This window comes from Athene noctua, chromosome 1 (genome assembly GCF_965140245.1).
Source record: "Athene noctua chromosome 1, bAthNoc1.hap1.1, whole genome shotgun sequence".
Taxonomy (NCBI): Eukaryota; Metazoa; Chordata; class Aves; order Strigiformes; family Strigidae; genus Athene; species Athene noctua.
Window position 1 is genome coordinate 121,937,272 of NC_134037.1, and position 21,026 is coordinate 121,958,297.

At 37.1% G+C, this 21,026-nt stretch overlaps 1 protein-coding gene across 4 annotated transcripts in view; it reads left to right on the top strand.

The window, feature by feature from the left end:
- PLCB1 (phospholipase C beta 1) overlaps window positions 1-21,026 on the top strand; it is a 408,910-nt gene that overhangs the window by 363,339 nt on the left and 24,545 nt on the right. The window lies entirely within an intron of this gene.

Below are 21,026 nucleotides of genomic sequence, written 5' to 3' on the forward strand. Positions count from 1 at the left end.
TCTTTTTCATAGAATATTGGATTGGGGTTTTTTTTATTTCTTTGGAGGTTAAAGGTTTTCTTAGATTACTATAAATGGATGATTAAGAGCAATAACTTTCAAGCTGGTATCCTCTCTTCTTAATATATTGAACTTTCATGTTTATTGTTTCAGTCTACTATACTTTAAAAACATCCAACACACCAGATCAAGGGTTGGATTTTTTTAGAATAGTTGGATAATTGGGCTTGTTTAGACTGACAGTTCAGTTTCTTAACAACATATGCTGAGTGTGGTGTGTAGTTCACTATGTAGAACATTATGTGGACAGAAGATTACATATAGCACTTAATTTTCCTAATGAATTCGTCATAGCATACAGACCTTTAGAGTTGCTAAATAGATAAAGGTAAAATTATAAACACAAATGCCATCTTTGAAGTACTTCAGTGAGTTAATGCCCTTTTGAAAATGTTACCTATAATGACATCCAGATGTCTACATGTAGTCTTATCCCATAGATCTTCCCGGATGTTGAATATTCACCCTTTCTATATTTTGAAATTCATCTGGTGTTGTAAACAGCCAACAGCATTTCTAAAATGTTTTTAATTTAATTTTACTTAGTGGCTGAAATCATGCCATCCTCTTTTTTTTTTTTTTTTATGACATTCCTCTGTACTGGGTCAGTGATAGATATCATCAGTGTCTTTGAGGAAAATTACTGTTGCCTAGCTTGGTTTTTTGTATCAGTGATTCTTTCAGCATTCTTTCTTGAAAATAATTACTATCATTAGAGACAGATTAAGTTTCAGCATAAAGGTAATATTTCACTTCCTCATGGGTTTTTTGGGTCTCAGTCTCTACACATACATGGAAGTGTAGTATGTTCTGCAGATCATTTGTTAAAGTTTAATGCTGCTACTAACTAGCACTCCAGAAGAGTACTGTTACCCTAGGAATATTTCATCCCTTTCCTATTTTTGTGTGGATTTGTGCAAATATGATGAATAACAATTCAAGAACTGACCAAGTGGAATGCTCTAATTGCATTTGCTCAGTTTTTAAGACTCTTATTTTTTCACATTCCTGCACTGCTTTAATTGAGTTAAGTTAGATGATGAATCTTAAAGTTCTAAAAAATGTTTACAAATTAAAGGCCCCATGATGTAATGTAACTGAAGATTACTTCAAGGGCAGTAGGTGCAAAACTGCAGGTAAGACTCATCTCAACTGACTTTAGATATCTACAAGAAATATGTGTACCTGTGCAAGTCCTCTAGTCCTTTGAGAGAATGAAATTGTGCTAAGAAGCAATTCACCTAATTCATTTTATATGCCTGCTCTACAAGAAGATTAACATAGAACTTGTAGAGATTCCAGTAGGACCTATGACATATATTTTGATTAAAAATTATATTGAGTGTGTGGGTTTTAAATGGTGTCAGCAGAACTAGCTCAAATGTCTCTAATTAAGGAGACAGCCATTACATTTCTTAAGCAAAGGATGAATTGAGATCAACTCCTCTGACAGGTGTGAAACTTTCCTGATGTATGTGAAAACAAATATGGGATGTTCTCAAAATTTTACTGCACCTAATTTTTGCCTGCAAAATCAATCTTTTTAGAAGAACACTTCTTGGGTTTTTACCTGTTACAGAAGATTTTAAAATGGCTCTTTATAACAAAAAAGTGATTTATCTTAGCTATTTATTTATCTCTTAAATGAATTTAATAACACTAGATTGCAATACTTTCACATTTTCCATAAACCTCACTAAAGTCTCATACAAAGACTCTCTGGTCCCAGCTGTCCTCTTTCTAAATGGCCACCTATACCTACCCCCGGATTGTGAATGAGGCACAGTGCGTGTCCGCAGGGAATTTCCTTTCTTTCAAAAAGAATGGACAGCAGGCACATGAAACAAGAGCATATTTGCTTAGGCAGCCTAAGGTTTTAATCCTGTATAAGAAATGGAGGAAGGTAAATGTTTAAAAAAATATATTAGTTCTGTTAGAAGATATTCTTCAGCTTCTAGGGAAAATGAAACATCAAGAATAGAAGGAAGAAAACACCAGGAAGTGTATCAGAACACAATATGGATAGTTTGTAGGTGATGATATGGAAGGGAATGCTTAGAGATGCAGGAAGAAGATGAAATTTGGGAAGCCTGTTTAGCTCTTTTGTTGCCTGGCAGTACAAAGTGCTGTCAATATGCTCTGAGTGTTTTATGCTATTCCAGAGCAGCTTAAATTCATTAATGTAGGACTGTTGTTTGGAAAAAGTAAAATTTTAAGAGATAAATTAAGACCTTAGTCATGATCTTAAATTAAAGTTAACCCTGCTAAAGAGTGACATTCGACATTTTAGTAACCACTCCTCTACAGAAACAAGTGAATTTTACATTGCATGCCATCAGCTGAAATTATTTTCTTTTCTAAGACTTATTATGGGAAGAATTACTCCATTTGCACAGAAGAGTCTTCAATATATTGATATGTATCCTGACAGACAGACGGGGGCTTGTGCTACAGATGTACATTTTATCCCTTCACATCTGAGTTTTGCTGACAGTCATTTCTGTTGTATACCTTTAGCATGAAGCAGCTAAGTCTTTGGATCAGTCAGATATCTCATTACCTTTCAAAAATTACTAAGAGTTTGCATCTAAGAAATTTGTAAGAGTAACTATTTAAGTAAGAAAGGGTAGGTTTTATTGTCAGGAAGAAAGACGTCATATTTCATCTGTCTTTTTGCTTATGTGAACTTAAAACTAGGTATACATCCAAGTTTTGCTTTCCTGTTTTGCTCTTTAATGCAATAAGAACAAAAGCTGAATTTCTGTTGCTCGGCATCTGCTTAGCCTCCAAAGCTGGTTGAAGAAGCTTTTACTCAGAAAAAAGAAAAATTTCAACTGCTGTTGCTGTGCATCCATGGAAAATTAGGTGGGATCCCTTTACTGACAAAGCAAAGAGAGAGGCCAGGGTATAGAAGTATAAAAATGGCACATTCTCTAGAAACTTGATCACAGTCTTCAGAAAGCAACAAGAGTTTCAGTTTCCAAGCAGAACAAGGCCATCCCTGGGGATAGCTGACAGTGAGGTGCTCAGCGATGAGCTGAGACTCGACGGGACAGTGCTGGGACCCAGCGCACCTCTGCACTCTGCTCACTGGCCATGCGAGGGCACAAATTAAGGTCATTCTCCTTTGCTTATAAAGACAAATGTTAACTGCTTCTCTGAGTAGAGTTTCCCAGAGATGATACATCACGCCAGATCACAGCTGATGGTAAATGACAAGGTGTGAGAGGGGAGGGACGCGTTTTATAGCTGAGTGATTAAGGTCTGGCACTCGCACTTCTAGGGACACAATCACAGTGCTTTCAAGTCCTTGGGAACAGCTCTACAGACAGTGGAGAGATAAAAATGATAGGAACCTTAACGTAGTGCTTATGACTTAAAAATCTTACATAGGTGAAAATGCATGGTAGACAGATGATGGTTTTAAACTCTGGAATTTATTCTGTAATCACTTTGAAGAGAGGAAAAAACCTCTGTGCTTTTCAGTCTGTGCTGATCTTCTCCATGTGCCTTCATCCTTTACTATCCTTTCATTTTTGAGGTTTTTTAGTAGACTTACTGAACTAGACTGTTCTCCAAGCACATGATTCTGGAGGCTGGTTTTGATTGTGTTCTTCTTCTACTCTCATTCATTTCCCAGTTGGGAACTGTTTGAAATTCCTGCTGCTTGGCTATAAGATTTTGGGCACTTTTTTTCTTTTGGCTTACTCTTCATTATAACCCTAAAAGCACATTTAAACTTGTGGTCAAGTGTGCAGTTCTGAAAAGAGCTGGCATCGGGCTTGACAGCTTTGAAGCAGTTGATCATTTGAGTTAATAATTGATGAACAGCTCTGTTTAGTTCCAGTATGATTAACAGAGTGATGCCATGGAGTATATGTCCAAGCAAAGGTTTTTGGATAGTATAAATTTTTTTGCTCCTATGATTTATTTTAGGCATTACATGTGGCACTTTAAAATAAAGAATTCTCTAGTGCACCATTATGGAAACAAAGTTTGTCATGGTGTTTGACCAATATTATATTAAGTGATCACTTTTAAGGACATCTATTGTAGCCATTGCCCAGAAAAAGGACTTCAGCTGTAATAGATTGGTTGTGTACACTTTCAACAAAACTTTAAATATTTATACTTTCTAATTTATGGTGTGTGCTCTGTTCCTTAAATAAAGAGCTATCCTAACTGTGATCCATCTAGCTCTTCCAAAAAACCAAAGCAGAACACTAACCCAAACAAAGCTGTTCAATTGTATTACTATTCCTAGTTTATGCCAGTTCCATAATGTTTAAGACATTTCATCCTTTTGTGATTGCTTAGTGATTGTCTCAAACCACAGCTGAGTGGTAAAACTAATGATATTTTCTAACATGCTCTGTGCCTCCTGAGAGTGTGATTAAAATATAATGTCTAATGCCCATTGAGTAACCTCAAATTATCATTGCTATCTTTATTCTGAACTCAAATATAGCAGAACATAGCACAGACCAACACTCAGAACTCCAGCCTTGAATCCTAAATGCAGGTGGGGTTGTAAGAATAAAAGGTTTTGCCTGCATCACGTCTACAGCCAACAGTCTCCATGACTTTGTTAAAGATCATTAGAAAGAATTCAAGTCTGCTACTTTAGTTTTGTCATTATTTCTTACAAATCACTGGGACAAAACAGAAACATTTTGAAATAACGATTCTACTCCTTTAAATTCAACAAAATTTTATCTAACCTACTTCTTTTGTTTTCTCCATTATTAAAATGGAAATATTGCATAACTACAGACTTTGAAAAGAATGTAGGGAGTGTGTATCTGCTGGGGGAATGCGACAGACAGAGTTCTCTTTCTCCTCAAGGCACCACACCAACAGATGTTTTGTGCTCTAGTGATAACGGGAGTGAGGGAGTGTTTGAGCTTTGCTCAGAATGTGTTCATACGTTGCAGGCTTTCTTTTTCGTGGTGCTGGTTATCTGCAACATCCCTGCACATGTCCACAAGTCCCTTACTGCTGTATCTTGTCAGTGGGTGACAGAACCCCTCAAAAGCTGTTCCACTTTACTTGACTTGTTACAGACATTGCTGTTGCTCCCTGTGAATGTGTCAGTTTAGCCCATATATAAACATAAAGCTACAGTGCATGTGGAGCAGTTGCAAACTGCTGTTCGAAGGATCTAAAGAGTAAGCAGGTATGATTTTTGCTATGTTCATCTATGTTCTCGAAGACAGACTTGCCAAAAGAAACCCCTTTTCTTCAAAGTGTTGTTAACATAACCATAACAACTTGTGTTTTCTAGGAAAGATAATGAATTTTTAAGTTGAGCCAAAGAGAAAAAACATTGGTGGATTTGACAGCAAAAGCAGGGTCAGGGGATATAACTTCTAATGAAGCATCTCTGTTTACTCTGTGCTCATTTAAGGATTCTCTTTTCAATTATGTTTGGGTTTTGTGGTATCTTGCTTAAAAACTGCAGGCTGTGCCAAGAGCAAACAATTTCCAAGCACAGCATAGTGTCACAGACACCTTTGCCTCTTTCCCACACAACAACAAATTAAACAGACGCTTTGCCCCATCCACAGACTTTTAAGTCGAAAAATAATTAGACCCAGCAAAGGAAGAGGGTGCTCTCTGCTAAGCAGCCCAGAGAGAGGCCTATTTGAATTCACTTAAGTGTGTGCTGTTAGGACTAGAATGTGTTTATTATTCTGCTGCACAGCCCTAATGGACACAAGACATTGGAAGTTTTAATCGGATGCAGTAAAGTGTTATCCACGCTATATTATATTTGGTGTCCAGCAACTAGAAAAATAATAATGTGTGCTTGTAACTAGTACTGCTTTTCAGTGAAGGTCAGGTCACCTCATGGTTCTTTGGGCAGGTCTTCGACTCTGCAAAGCTGTGGGAGCTTTGCTGTGGGTTGACGGCAATATGCAACCTTAAATTTGTAAGAGGGTCACTGGCTAAAACAGGCTTTCTGCCATGCATCTGGTGCCTGTAATTGAAGACATTCCATATGAAAATGTTAATGCAGAACAGAAGCTGTGGAATCAGGTCCACCAGATGAACATAGTGACAGGATCTAGACCTATGCCACAAGGATCAGCTTCTACCAGAGTCTGAGGCTCTTGCACTGCTCAGGACAAAGCTACTTGTGTTTTCATATGATAATCATAATAATTATATTATACTTCCTACAAACAGTAAGTATTTTTGAAGCAAGTTATTGTTCTACGGATGGTACGGATGGTAAAAGTTCCAATTTACACATGAAGATTTGACTTAAAATTTGAGTTTGGGCTTTTTTTGTTTTCAAAGGTAGAAGGGAATTATCTTATTTTTCATTTCAAAAAGGGGTGCTTGGTATTTTTTCCAGAACTATTGTGCTTTCTCATTAATTACATGAATGGTCATTTTTTTGCTACTTTTTTGGGGGATTCTGTATATGTGTGCGTTATTTTCTCTCTCAAAACTTAGTTTATGGCAGAGTAACAGAAAGAGACTTCCTTTCCTGGGTAAATCTTTTCTATAAAACATAAATGTAGAGAAAATAATACATACAAGCTCATAAGCATCTTTTTGTTTTGTTTTGTTTGGCTTTGTAAGATATCTCAGTTATCTCTCATCCATAACTGGAATGTTCTTTCCAGGCATCTTTCAAGTCTTAGAGGAGCAGGGAATTTCTTGGTAAAAATAACACCAAGTCTGGCTACGTGGCAAACATCAGGTGCACAGCAGGGTCTAAGTGTTCCTATATGCACCCTTCTGTGATTCTGCTGGCAAAATAACATTGCAGAGATATGGGGAGAGGGGAAAAAACTTGTGGTGCTAGAGAAAATTAGGCTCACAAGACCTGCAAATTGCAGAAAAACTTGTCATGAAATGTTCTCTTCTGCATTTAGCACACTTCAGTCTGATTTAGTGTCTACTTTCAGATAGTATTCACCAGGAGAACTTGAGAATGCCAAATAATGTAATGATACATTCTGAGTGTAACTCTTCACATCTTTATTCAATAATAAAACATTTGCTTAACTGGTAAAGTTTTATTTTAATTGATGTCCTGGCAATTATTTTCATTTACTCTGTTATCTATAATCACCTCATTAGCGCTCTCTGCATTATGAATATACAACTGCCTCTCCCTGCACTTGGCATTCCCTTCTCATTTACCCCCGAATAAATAATATTAATATGTGATGGGATGATGTCCAACTACCATCTATCACCTCCTCCTCAATCTATAATACAACATTAGACTTGCTTCTCTGCAGGCTTTTTGGTTTCTGCTTTACTTTCTCATAGTCTGGAGGATTTCTACTATAAAAAGCATTCTGTTTTCATTTAGAAGAGTTACTGAGTTATATATGCCTAGCGTCATATACCACGCTAAACTCTCCTGAGGGTCTGGCCGTGAACTTTCACAAGAGGATCTGCTGCATGCTCAAGACTTTTGACAGTTCAACTTCATTTATAGGTGTCAAGCCCTTGAAAATCTGTCAAAGCTAAGTAGATTCAAAATAGGATTGGAGACCACTTGAGAAACTAAATGTTTTCAGAGTTGAAATTCTTGTTGACCAGTACTTTGAAAGGAACTAAAACTTTACTTAAAAGTGAACTCCAGAACTTAAGTCATTCTTTAACTACTAGAGATCAAGACCAGGAAGGCCTACTGGAAGGTGGGAATTATTTTACATATGTCCACTCTAGAGCTCTTTTACCTTTGTACAGCATTTGGTGGTAGTCAAGGGCAGAGGCAGAGTGCAGGTCTTAGTCAGCCTTCGGTCTGATTCACTCTGGTATTACGTTCCTAAAGCCCCAAGCAATTTGGGGAATCTGGCCTATGATGACCAAATGTCACTTCTGGTATTCTTGCATATCTTCACATTGTACTTAAAGCAGAAATGATGTTGTCCCACTTACCCTGTAAATGTAAATGAGACTTTTGAGCACAGACAGTTTCCCCATGACTTTCCATATATTTGATTAGAAACCCTACATGAATTTTGTATGTATCATGTCTTCATTCTTCCTTCCAAGAGCTGACATATTACTGTTGTCATTATTTGTTTCTGTGGTACCAGCATGAGAGTGCTTGACTTTTCATTAGTTGTCCGTATGTAAAGCAATAACTTGTAATTACTTTTGAGAGTGCCTTTAGGAAATGACACTTATGCATTCATATGCCCCATTTTAGAAAGAAGTCGTAGGCATCATGCTATTGCCCTGTTGGAACAGATGTAGCTGGTATGCAAAATGTACATGCCACATGTGGGCTAACTATGAAACAAAATTAAAATTTTAATCAAAGTCTCCATGCATTTCCAAAGTATTAAACAGCAGATTGTTAGGCGTGTAAGTAGGTCACACATTGAGTTGAGCGATTGTGCTTTGTCCTTAGCCATCTGGCAACATGAATCAACGTCAGCTGGATGCAAATATAACTCTGCAAAGGTGACCTTGGTAACAGGATTAGTCCACTGAGCAGAGACTACAGGAGGTTTACCTGCAAGCACAAGAATACTTCAAGGGAAAATACAAAAGTAAGATTTATGGATTTTAGGAAATCTTATGACCACTGCTAGCAGTTTGGTAGTCTGCTGTTTGTCAGTGGTAGCTACATTTAGTTTCAAATCCGGGTTTACTTTACTTGCAGCTCAGTGAATGACCGAGAATTCACTGAAATTCAGAGTAGGTATAAATGAAGTGGAAGGCACCAAACAAAAGCAAAAATGTTTCATTATGGTCAATTGCTGCTAAAAAGAGAGATTCCAGATACTATCCAAGGAAACGTAGCTTTTGAAGCACTCAGTTTTTAGAAGTCTCTGACGCTTGATCCAGCAAATAGAAATGACACTAACAAGACAAATTTGGCCATGAGTTTTGAATCTGTGGCTCCAAAATCTAAAAGGAATAGAAAATTCAAAAAGGGAAACAATGTACAGTAAAACTTCGCTGTGTTGTTTCCAACTCAAAACAGTACAGCATTTTTCATGTATTAAAGGCTTTGCTGGAGCGCATAGTTCACTTTGCATTTTGCTGCCGTACTTTAGGTGTCAATGTTTGAAATCTTTGGCTTAAGCATCTTTCAGAGTGACATGTCTGGATGACAAAATTAGAATCCAGTTCTGATGGTTCCCAGTCCTGTTCTGAAACCACTAATCCCACAAAGGAGTTTTGTGGTCTACTCAAGTTTTCCTAGTTGACTGCATTAACAATGAAGTCAGAGTTTCCCTTGTATGAAAAACAAAAATGGGGAAAGGCAGATTTATGGATTTTAAGGTTTCGTGCTATCTACAAAATGGATTTAACATATGCCAAACCTACAGCAAAGAAGTTCACTCTGCATTGTCCTGAACAGAAGTATGTTTCTTCTTAAACAAAGGAAACACTGTGAAGCGTGGAAGCCATCAGGTTTCCTCAGCCTGCCTTCCTTGCACTATGACTCATGCACTTAAAAATGCCGCTACAAAATGAGAATACAATGCTGTTGTCTGCACACAAACATGCTAATTTAAAATGTGTGTTCACATACTGTGAACTAATTGTCTTCAAAATTTGGCGTTACATGGCTTCTCCAGTTATGGCTAGGGCCTATTGGAGTTGCCAGTTGATGATGATGATGGTGATGATTATTATCATTGTTATTTCTGAAAGCATTTTATGGGAACATATAAACTACTTGCCCAGTAAATGTGTTGAACCACATTTAGTTCTCTTTCTCTAGGACTAAAGCAAAGCAAACTGCTGCTTAAAAGTTGTGTGAAGCTGTTGTTAGACAGTCAGGATGTGGGCAGGAGATAGCCGTATGTTTGTGCCCACAATAAAGAATGTCTCAGGCCAACATTTAGGTAAGGGTGTAAGAAGTTGTGTTACGTTCAGTTGACTCACCTGTATGTGTCTGAGGATGAGAATTTGTCTTGCTGAAAGTCAACTGGCATTACAAAAGGAGAAATGGCAAATGTTGAAATATAACACACATTCTCATAATTTAAAGTTGTTTTTGTCCACTGAAGATCACTTTTTCAACATACAGGAAAAAATCTGGTTTAGTACTAAAACTGTGAAGAAGTACCTTCATGTAAATGCCTGTGTCTCAGAGAAAGTTTACAGTAACTCATAGCATATGTCCATGGTGGATATGTGAAAAGTGTAACGTTCGATTTTGCTTTAAGCCAATTTTCTTTTTTATTTCACGTAAGTATTGTAAATTGACCTGCAACTACAGGCTGCCTTGGGTATATCTAGATTTGCAGTCAGTGTACAGCATAAGTTATTTTTAGATGTGAAATATCCTCGCATCCACAAAGAGTGTGATTATTCACTTGGTATAAATGCGCTAGGGAAATAAGCAAGTTTAGTGTTTTTAAGTGGTTTGCAATCATCTTTTTTCACTTTGTTGGATTTAAATCTTTTTTCCAGTACTTGTGAACTACTTAGTTGGATGAGTCTTTTTCTAATTGATCACAAGTTAGAGACAGCAGTGTGATCTCTAGGTTCCTATTCATGAGTCTGGTTTAATTTCAAAGATATCATTTGAAAGACTTCTACTAACTTCATTAAGGATTTCATTGAACCCAAGATGAAATCACAGTCCCTCATGAAATTGTGAAATCTTACATTGATTTCTCAAGATCTCATTCTGAATGGCAGATGTTGGAAGCAGTGCAGCAGCAGACATTTCCTAGGATATTACTGGATTCTAGCACAATTTCATGAAGTTGGATCCCTACAGAGACTCTTGTTACAGTCTCATATTCAGAGAAGAACTTAAAACTCATTAAAGCCAATAGTTTTAAGTGCATACTTCCATGTAAGTGCTTGCTTATAGCACTAACAGAAACCAAAGGGAACAATAATTCCCTAATAATGTTAGAGACTTTGGGAGCAAATGAAATTGTTTCCAAATCAGGCAAAAATGAGCAGGCATTCAGAATGACAGACAATATGTGTAGCACCTGGAGACTGAAGATGGGAAACATTTCTGATTGTACTTGTGTAGGTGTACTCTCAATCATTTCCCAGGATCAGTGAATTTTGTGGGTTTAGACAATACTATTTACAAATCAATTGAATCTAACTTTTTCTTTTAATTAAGAAAGTTAATTGGAAAATGTCCTTAGAAATTAGGTTTCTCCCCTGACATATGTAAATAAATAAGGTATGTCAGAAAACGAGATGAAGATAAATGAAGGACTGTTTCAAGTTTTCAAAGAACAGGAATTGTTTAGTCATCTAAACAACAAAAGTACATTTCATCTTCTAAATATCAACACATGCATTATATTGATATTCATTTTATTATTACTAAGTTGATGGCATTTTTAATTAAGAAACACAGATAAGTGCTATTGCAAATATTTGTTTGCATTTATATCGCTTCCCATTACGTCTGCATTTCATCAGTGGTTAGTACCGTTGAGCAGCCTCAAAACTGACCCCAGTTGAGGCAACTCCTCAGAGCCCTGGGACAGCTGTCATTTAAACAGCTTCAGAGTTTTACAGTGGGCAGGTAATTGCCCACTGTCACTTCCCAATTCCCTTTCATAAGAGTATCAGTTTTATTGGCTCACCAGGCTTGTTGAAGTCCTTGAATAAATTAGGTTGAAGGGAACAAAAATGTTGCCGTTTGATCATACTCCCCGGGCAATGTGTAGGTTCTCATTCTTTGATCACTTCGAGAACTGTATGCTGAGTTAGCTGCACCCAACACCGGCCTCAGCTTTCTGCCCTACCTGTCCCTGCAGTTGGCTGAGTGAGATAAGTAACCCCCAACTTTCTTCCTTATTTGTGGTCCTGCCTGTTAATGTAAATTCCATTTGGCAGCCGATTACATTAATGCACTTAATTAATTTAAGCTACAGCAACTCGCAAACAGATACAGAATCTGCTCAGCCATGCCTGTAAGAAAAGGAGGATTGCTAGGGATACTATCTGCTTTAGCTAACTGATTTAAGTTATCCATAAATTTGAACTGAAGCCCTCCTTCTGAAAAAAATCTGAAGCCTGAGTAAATTTGAAATAACAAGAGTTCTTTAACCTCCTTATATTTTTGTAGATAGAGTAGGACTCCATCTCTTAAAAAAATTATAAGTGTTCATGAATTTGCAGTAGCTCAGTGCAGGAATGGAGACCCTAAAATGCTCGGTTCTGCACGGGCCTCTCAAAAAAAAAGACCCTCCCCCAGTTGCTTCCTAAACATAGTTTTCAGTCAAATGAATTGCATAAATGTTTGAGCAAGAATTAAACACTTGTGTTATGAAAGACAATTTGAAGTACTTCTTTCTTATTAAAACTAGTGAATATACATTGAACAGGATTACATTAATTGTACATCTATTTTTTTGCAATGTGATTAATATCTCCAAGCACTGTTTAAAAAAAATCCAACAACTAAGAAATTAATAAGAGATACACTGGGGCAGCTATTTGAATAAATATTTTTAGTGTGTCAAAGAAAATGCTAGTAACAAAATTGGACACTTCTAAAATCGAGTTTCTTTTGAACCTGTAAATTTTCAGGCCTTGCTTTATAAAGCCTTGAGGGTTTTTGTTTGCCTTGTAAGTCTTGTAAGACGCAATGCAACATCTTAAAATGTAGTGGTGCCCTAACATCAGTCATCACAGTCTTGACCTGGTGAATGAAGAGTTCTTCTACTTATTTCTGGTTTGAGAATTTTACCTGCTGGCCCCCAACTGGTACAGTTCTGGTCTGGATCTTCTTATAATTGCCTCTGAATGTTATTGCTCTGAGATAAGCATCACTGTAGCTTTTGAGAATTAGGAATCTTCCAGACCGACAGTTGTTAATGTTATCTTTCATAACATTTAAACTCTAAAATTATCCACATGTACTATGCTCAGGCAACTAGCTTATCTGGGCACATATAATAAAAGTGTTAGAGGAGGCTTTAAGTGAGACATACTTCTGTCTCACCAAGGATATGCTGGACTTCATGCAAAATAGAAGCATTTGTTGGCACCTGATTTGCCAACACTCTGAAGACACACCTGTTCTGAAGTCTCCAGGTTGCTTCCTAGAAGGTTTTTCCCTTTGTATATACACTTTTGGCATAGCATCCTAAACTGAGACTTCTTGGTGGAAATGCGGTTCAGGCTGCTCCGATTGATTAGATCGCCCTAAGATGAGCCTAAGCGGGTTTTAGCCTTTTGCAGTGGGAATGAGGTAAAGATTTTTGAAGAAGAAAAATAAGTTGATTTACTAGTAAGCAAAAGTAATGCACACTCTTTCTGTAATTGCATGGCCTTTCAGTTAATGAGGTATAGTGAAAAGAGACAGTGATTGTATTGCCCTTCTCCTTATCCTCTGGATAAGTTGGTATCATGATGGAGCCCAATGTGTACTACTTCCCTGGTAAATCTGCAGTTCCTCAAATCTCAGGAACATGAATTCTCAGGAGTAATGTACTGAAAGCATTGGGTGGAATCTTCCTTAATTCAGGACTGCTCCAATACATCCATTTTTCTTAGTTGTTCCCATGCTTGTGTACTTTTCTGACATAACTGTGTTCCAGAAGTGAAAGAATTGGCCTGTATCTACCCAGCACAATCAGTCAAAAATATTTTTGTATAGACCTGACAAAAAAGTGTGGGTGGATGAGGTCAAACCCAGATGCCACCTGCAGATATCTCCTTGGCACACAACTAGACTATTATTCTTTTCAAGGCCGGAAAGGGCTGGAATTGAGACAGAAAGGCTGGGTGGTCCTCAAATTTAATCTGCCAAGAAAGAGTTGCAGCCTCCTGTGCTCTTGGCTCCTCAGGCTGGACATAAAAAACACAGTTAAGCCATTCTGCACTTCATAATGTTGAGAAGACAAATCCCTCATCATCTGACCTCACTCTGGCCGTTTTGTCATTGCTTAGAGTAGCTGTTTTTATCAGCCTCAGAATTAGGTGGTAAGTCTAGACATAGTCCACCAGCTGAGTCAATAACACACGGGGTTTGTAGCTAATTTTTCAGGGTTATATGCTGTTTGGAACAGGAAATCCATGATTTTAATTAGAAATAAATAGGAAATAGTCTGCTGTGAATTGATCTTGAACAGGTACTGCTGTACTAAATTAGTTCAAAATAAGTAGTATTTTCCATTGAGCAAATTGATATTAAGGCATCTTGAGTTTATTAGCAGTAGCTACGTTATCTGTCTGACGCTAACTTTGATTTCAGAAAAAAATTAAGCTGAAAATCTGTTCTTAGACACAAACAAATGAGCTAATCTTAGAGTATGAAGCACTGGGACAGAAGGGACTTCCCCCATGTAGTCATTTGAAGAACTAATTGTCATATGTATTGCATCTTACAAAATAAATGGAACTAATAACAATTTATCAAAAAGCTACATTTTTCATATGTTTATTTCACAATCATTTAATGTTTAATGAAATTCTGGGAGATGATGTTTTCTTGATTTGGTGTTTGTGTAAAAGATCCTTTTATCTGACACTTGCTTAGGAAAAGGATTTGCATTTTGAACATTCGTAGTAAATAAATCTCCTTTTACTGCAGGGAAAGCTGTGAAATCTGCTATATTTAACATTAGAGAAGGACTTAAAATTGCCTAAGTTATCATGCTAGCTCTGTAAGACAAGACTATGCTATTGCTTTCAGATTCTAATAGTATTAAAATTTTAACTAATAACTTATATTTCATACAGTTTTGCAGATGGAAGAGTGGAGAGCTTAGCAGTGAAATGACTTACTGAAAGTTGCAAAGGAAATCAGTTTGTCAGATAAGACGACTAAACTATTTCACTTGTATGAGACACTGAATCAATGAGATGTCCATTTGCCTGATGTTCATCTCAATTTCACTGGCATTTGCTCATAATCACTTCAGAGGTGTTATTGGTATCACTTTGAATATGTACTGGTGTGATTTGGAATGACATTTTGGGATAGGAGAAGAATTTTCTTTAATTTGCAATTTTTCAAATTCTAGTATCATTTATGGAAAAGCATTTTCCATTTCACCTTCAAGATCAGAGCATTTGATCCTTTACATCCCCTGAAAATACTTTAAAAATCAATGTATTAATACTTTATGACAATCAAATAATGTGGTACACTTGCCAAATTGGGACGAGTGTGTTTCACTGAAAAGCTTTTGAGCTTTACTCTCTTTGACCTGTTTACTTTAAGGACAGAGGGAAGACTGAGCTATCACAGAATAATGCTGCAGCCTGTGTTCTTAAAGAAATAACTAGGTTAGCTGATGCTTAACTAGGCATCAGACAAGTACTTCCAGTTTTGGGCACTATATACCCTATGTTAAAATTATGCATTGTTCAGACAGAAACCTACTGTCTGCAGTAGATGCAGAGAGCTGAGCTGAGCTGATTTCTTCTAGTTTTGTGGTTCACCTCAGAGAACAGAGGTGCTTCCCAGCACCCGTCTGTTAAGTTCTTATACATATATATGCATCTTTGTAACACTTGAGTTTTAAAGGATGAGCGAGAATTCAGCATCGCTTAACATGAAATATTGAGATACTTAATCTGTATCAAAGGACTATTTGAATGTGTGATATAGTCTTTATGAGAGGAAAAGTGCCCTCAGTAATGTAGATTCTTGCATAAAGTCTTTGACAGCTTTGTACTCTCCTATGATATAACAGGGTTTGTGACCACTGATTGTTTTCTAAATAGGAACCTTGGTACTCTGACAAGAATTCAGCTTTACAGTAAAGGGACCATTATAGAACAGCTAAAAAAGCTCCATTATCATGTAAGAAAGCAGGTAGTAGGCTCTTGGTGGCCATGTCACCATAGCCAGTGAAAGAATTCTTAGTTATTTTAGTTAAGCCTACTGAATAATAACAAAAAAACATTCTGCCTAGTAAAAATACAATATGCTTCTGTATTTCCTTTCTCTTTTAGCCCACTCCCAATGGTAATCTAAGTCTTTTTGATTCTTTCATTCCCCTTCATTGACCAGACTGGAATGCATTCTTTCATAACTACTAATGAACGCTAAAATAATCCCTCACCAACCTGCTGTTGTGGATTAGCTATAGCAATACTGACTCCCTTAGCATTCTTTCCATTTTTAAAGTGATTTTGACTCCTTTGTGATGAGTAGTTGGTTCACAGGGGTTTTCTGACTACCTCTTAGACTAAGGCAATTTGCCAAATCCATCCATGGAGTGGGGAGTGAACTTCTCATGTACTCTGACAGATATCAGTAGCAAAATTCAGACTGACTTGAGTGGTGCAAGCCTATGTCCTCAATGAGTCAGTCTTTGAGACTTTCCGTTCAAGTCATGCAGTGAGACCTTCACAGAATCTCATCAGCCTCATTAACTCAGTGCATTAACTCTTCGTGCTTGACCAGAGCGACACAAACTCTGGATAAAAGAGTCCTAGATTGTACTTTTTGTATCTAACATTCATTACATTAATGGAAATACGTTTATGAGAAATAATTTCCATTCTCTTGATCTTTATCTAGCTTGCAAGCTAATAGATGTTATTCTACATACAGTAAAGGTTGCAGATAAAATGTTTTGTACCTACAGAATTTCAGCAACACTCTGCCTGGACCTTGTATTGAGGTTTGGGAGTTTTGTTGGCGCGGTGGGGAGAGTTGAGCTGAAAAATACATATTCTGACTTAATCTTCTGGCATTTATGGAGCTGTTGTATTATAGTAGATTTTTTTTTTTTTAAATGTTATAACTAAAGTAATCAATAGGAAGCAGAAATGGAAATGTGTTTTTCTTGTGCAGGAGAAGAAATAGAGTGCATAGGAAGACTATTCTTGCTGCACTTGGGCTGTGTATGTGTAACTTAAAGGTGAAATTGCATGATGATAGGTTTAACTGTTGTTAAACCAGTGATTTTCACTGGCATTCAGTAGAATTAATCTGAATTGGTTTTACTGTTTTGCTGAGTGAGATCAAAGCCAGGATGATTCTCTTTCTCTTGTTTCTTCCTCCATCTGTCTACTTCACAGCCAGCCTCGGATCGGTTAGTAAGCAACCCTACATGTGGATTGTTACTGTGATAGGGATCTTTTCTGGTCCAAGGAAGATGAGAATGTAGTGAGATTTCACAACTTTCAAAATACAAATGCAGGTTGCTACCTTAAATGTTTTTTGTACTGTTTCTGTGTTGCCATGAGCTAGACTTTGTCCTAAGTGTCTGTTTGTGCAACCTTGCTGTACATGACACCCATGGGAAAATATGCCCTCTATCCTTTCTTTTCCTTTTTTTTTGCTCGGTTTTGCTATTCAGTCTTCTATTTGCAGATGTATGTATAAAGAACACTCATGTAAAACATATCTGGCACATTATTTTCAAGATGAACTCTACAATACACAACACAGATGGAAGCAGATTTTGAAAAGGAGTCATGGCTTAGAAATTTAGGCTAGAGATTTTTCCATAAAGACCAAGAAACTTTTACTCGGTCCATTGATTAACTAATGGACAGTATATACTGTTTTCCAGATGGCTTTGGTTTTTCCCCCGGTTTAGTTGCCAGTGAGCACTGCTTGCTTCTTAGTCAGCTGGCCAGAGTTTCAGCAGAGACATGTCCCCCTAATTGCCACCAGCGAAGAGCCATCTTTTGGGTAGCTAAACCCTTGATAAGAGCAATATAATACAGAAGCAGGAGGAGCTAGAAAGTTTCATTTCTAAAAATCTGAAATCACTTGGTTGCACCATTGCTTTAAAGTTTTCCATTTCCCCTCAAACTGCTTCTTAAAATCTTTTCTTCTTTCTTTAATATAGTGATTTTGTGCTGCTGTGGTCTTGGAAAACACTCTAAGTGTATGCCAAAAGCAGAGCCAACAGCAACACATGTAAGTTGCTGAGTAACTGAGAGAGATATGAATTATTGAGAGAGCTAAATGATGTGCTGTGGGGCAGCTCTTGTGGATAAGCAGTATTCCCTTTTTCTTTTCCCTGATACAATACACTTTTCTTCACTGTATTTTGAAAGGTTCTCAAAAGATAATTGTAAAGAATAGTCATATTAGCAACATTTGATTGGAGGTGTTAGGTCAGCACAATTTACTGTGGTGAATGACAAGATTCTGTGCCACATTCCTACTCACTAGCAAGAATATAAATCTGGAATAATTGTGGAAATAGTTCTTTATAGTAATGTCACAGTAAATGAGAACACCACACAGCTTTTCACAACAACTTAGAAACCAGAAATACAAAATGCAGCCTTTTTTGTGGTCCTTTGCACAAGGGAGGGCACATTCAGGATAATCAGATAAACCAGAATATATATTCAACGTCAATTCAAAGCTTGAACTTGCACTGGATTGATTTCTGGACTTTCTGATGCCCAGTGTCTTCAGAAGAATGCTGGGAAGCTAGCACTAGGTAGACATTGCCTTTACATGGCAGACAGTGTTTAACACTTCCCCCTGTCATTAGTGTTCTTCTACAGTCTACTTCTCATGTGTGTCTTCTCTAAAATGTCTCAGCACTAATAAAAGCAATAGATATTTGGCTGTTCAGTTATAATTTGGGAAAGTATACCTGTTTTCTGTGTTGTATTATCTATGCATTAGAGATTTCACAAAAAGCTGCTTAATGCAATGTCTGTACATACAGAAAGATCCTTCTCATCCTAGAATCAAGAAGTTGCTTGGGGTTTTTAAAGACCAGGTAATTATGACAACTACAGTCACAACCATCAGAACAGAAAAGACCTTGAAATTTGGTGTTTGTTTTAATCCCTGTGTTTCTCTCTGACTTTCTCTTTCTTATGCTGCAAGACAATGCCCGGAGCTTCAAAACTAGTGAGCACTCCTGTGGTAAATATGTGTGCATAATATATGATATACGTCTGCTACCGTAGCGACATTTGGATCAGGAGTATCGTAATGGTGCAAGTGCACAGACTATATTGTTAAAAGCTCTACAAACAATACAGGGTTTGAGTGGTGTGTACCCCAATTACAGCTGAGTAGTTGTATCATGTAACCGTATAGTTTCCAGTCACTGTGGAATTCATGCTATCCAGATATCTCTGTTGCTTTCAGTGGACTGTGTTTTGATAAATAATCAAAGGGAAAAAGTCTGATTAAGTAGAGGGGGTTTTTTTACCATTTCTGGATGTTGCTCTGTTTGAAATGTTTACTTATTTTGAGCCTGATGTTCATCCTCCAGGTAGGTAAAATCTGCATATTGCCAAATGTGTGCCTGCTTTGCACACCCAAATCCTGGCGTGTGAGCACTAGCTAATACATACCTGCAGTCACCTGCATGCTAAGTAGACGCACATTTTCACAAACCAAGATGTGTCCTTTCACAGGGAGGCAGCCTAAAAATGGTGCCAAATGTAAGGAAAAGTAATAATGTTGCACAAACTAAGGAATTTAGCAAGAGGATGCTTAGTCGTGTTTTCCAGGACTGGTTTTAAGGGAATTTCTAATGAAATCTTAACCTGCCTTCAGTTGTTACAAGCCTCACTGAAGTAACTAGGCCAACATCCACAATAACAAAATGTTTGTGTGCTCCAAACATACATGTAATTTTGTAAAGACTGCCAATTTTAAGTAAGGCACTTTATCTGATTTGTCTGTCGGTGGGAGCACAAAACCAGTGAAGTATATAGATCAAAGGGACAGAAAAATGAAGTGCATCAGGAGAAGTGATAAGGAACTATGCAAAACAAAGTAGCTTTCTTTTTTCACTTTACATTTCACCTTCTTGCTGCTACATTTTTTCTGCTACAAACTGTCACCTTCTGCTTCCTCAGCTAATAGTTTAGATTCCTTTTGCATGTTAAAATGGTGCAAGCTACCACAATCACTGGCACTCGTTTCCTGACCATCTTATACCCAACATGTATCTTATAACACCATTTGTGTCAGTGTTAATGCAGTAGCTTTACAGCCTACTGCTACCAAGGTGAGAGAGAGTTCAAGGAGAAAATAAATAAAATGGTTTCATTCATTTGTTGCAACACAATATAAGAAGGTGGCATAATTTTCCTTACACAGAATTTCAATCAAATCCAGCCACATTGTTAGCTAATTGTATTTTTTTGCCTGCCATTGTGACTCAGTTAGAAGGCATTTATGAATCTGCATGAAAGTAAAATGAGGACACAGTGCTCAAACGTATTGTTCTGCTTCTTCCCCCACTACCAAGGAATTGACTCAAAAATTATATTCAGTTTAAGAAAAAGCTTTGAGAGGAAATATTTTGTAACAAATTTTAAAAGTACTACTTCAGTTATTAAGCTAGCTAATCTTTAAAAATTAAATGAGAAACTATTTTGTGCTATTGTCTGTTTCTACTTCTTTTTAAAGGTTTTGATTCTCAATTTTATTTGTAACAAACTTGATAGCTAAGATAAAATACAGTTTACCTCAGTGAACTTGCATGCAATTATTGCATGGCTGACTCTCACCTAATAGCACCATATTATATAGGATGCCATGATATCTCTGGCTTCTGGACAGTGTAAGTACAATACTGTGGTAAAGTATATGATGTGGGGAGTGTCAAGATTTTAGTGGCACCAACTGTATCACAGAAGAGCTTTGATTTAACTTCTACAAACAGAACCAAGTTTGGAAATATACTCATGCAATTACTCTCCATATGAAGCAGTAAATCACTTCATACTGAAATAACACTTATTATAGAATAAAACAAGACAGTTACCATGATAATTTGAAACAAAAGAGGATGAAACATACTGCAGCCACTTGAAAATGGCATAGCGATATTGTTGAAAGACTGCATTTAGCAAGAACCAAGAAGTCACCCATTTTTTCAGTTCCTGGCTGTGAATTTATAGCCATCTTCTAGTAACCACACAAACTAAAAGACTTGGGTCTTTTTGGTTACTGCTGGACTACCTTCAGGACTTCTCTGATATAGACCTTAGACCTCTTCAGAGAAAAAGTTTAACTTCAGGGTGCTCAGTGGTGCATGATGAACCACAGCTATCCCAGTGAGTCAGCTCTGAGCAGCGTGTAGCTGCCT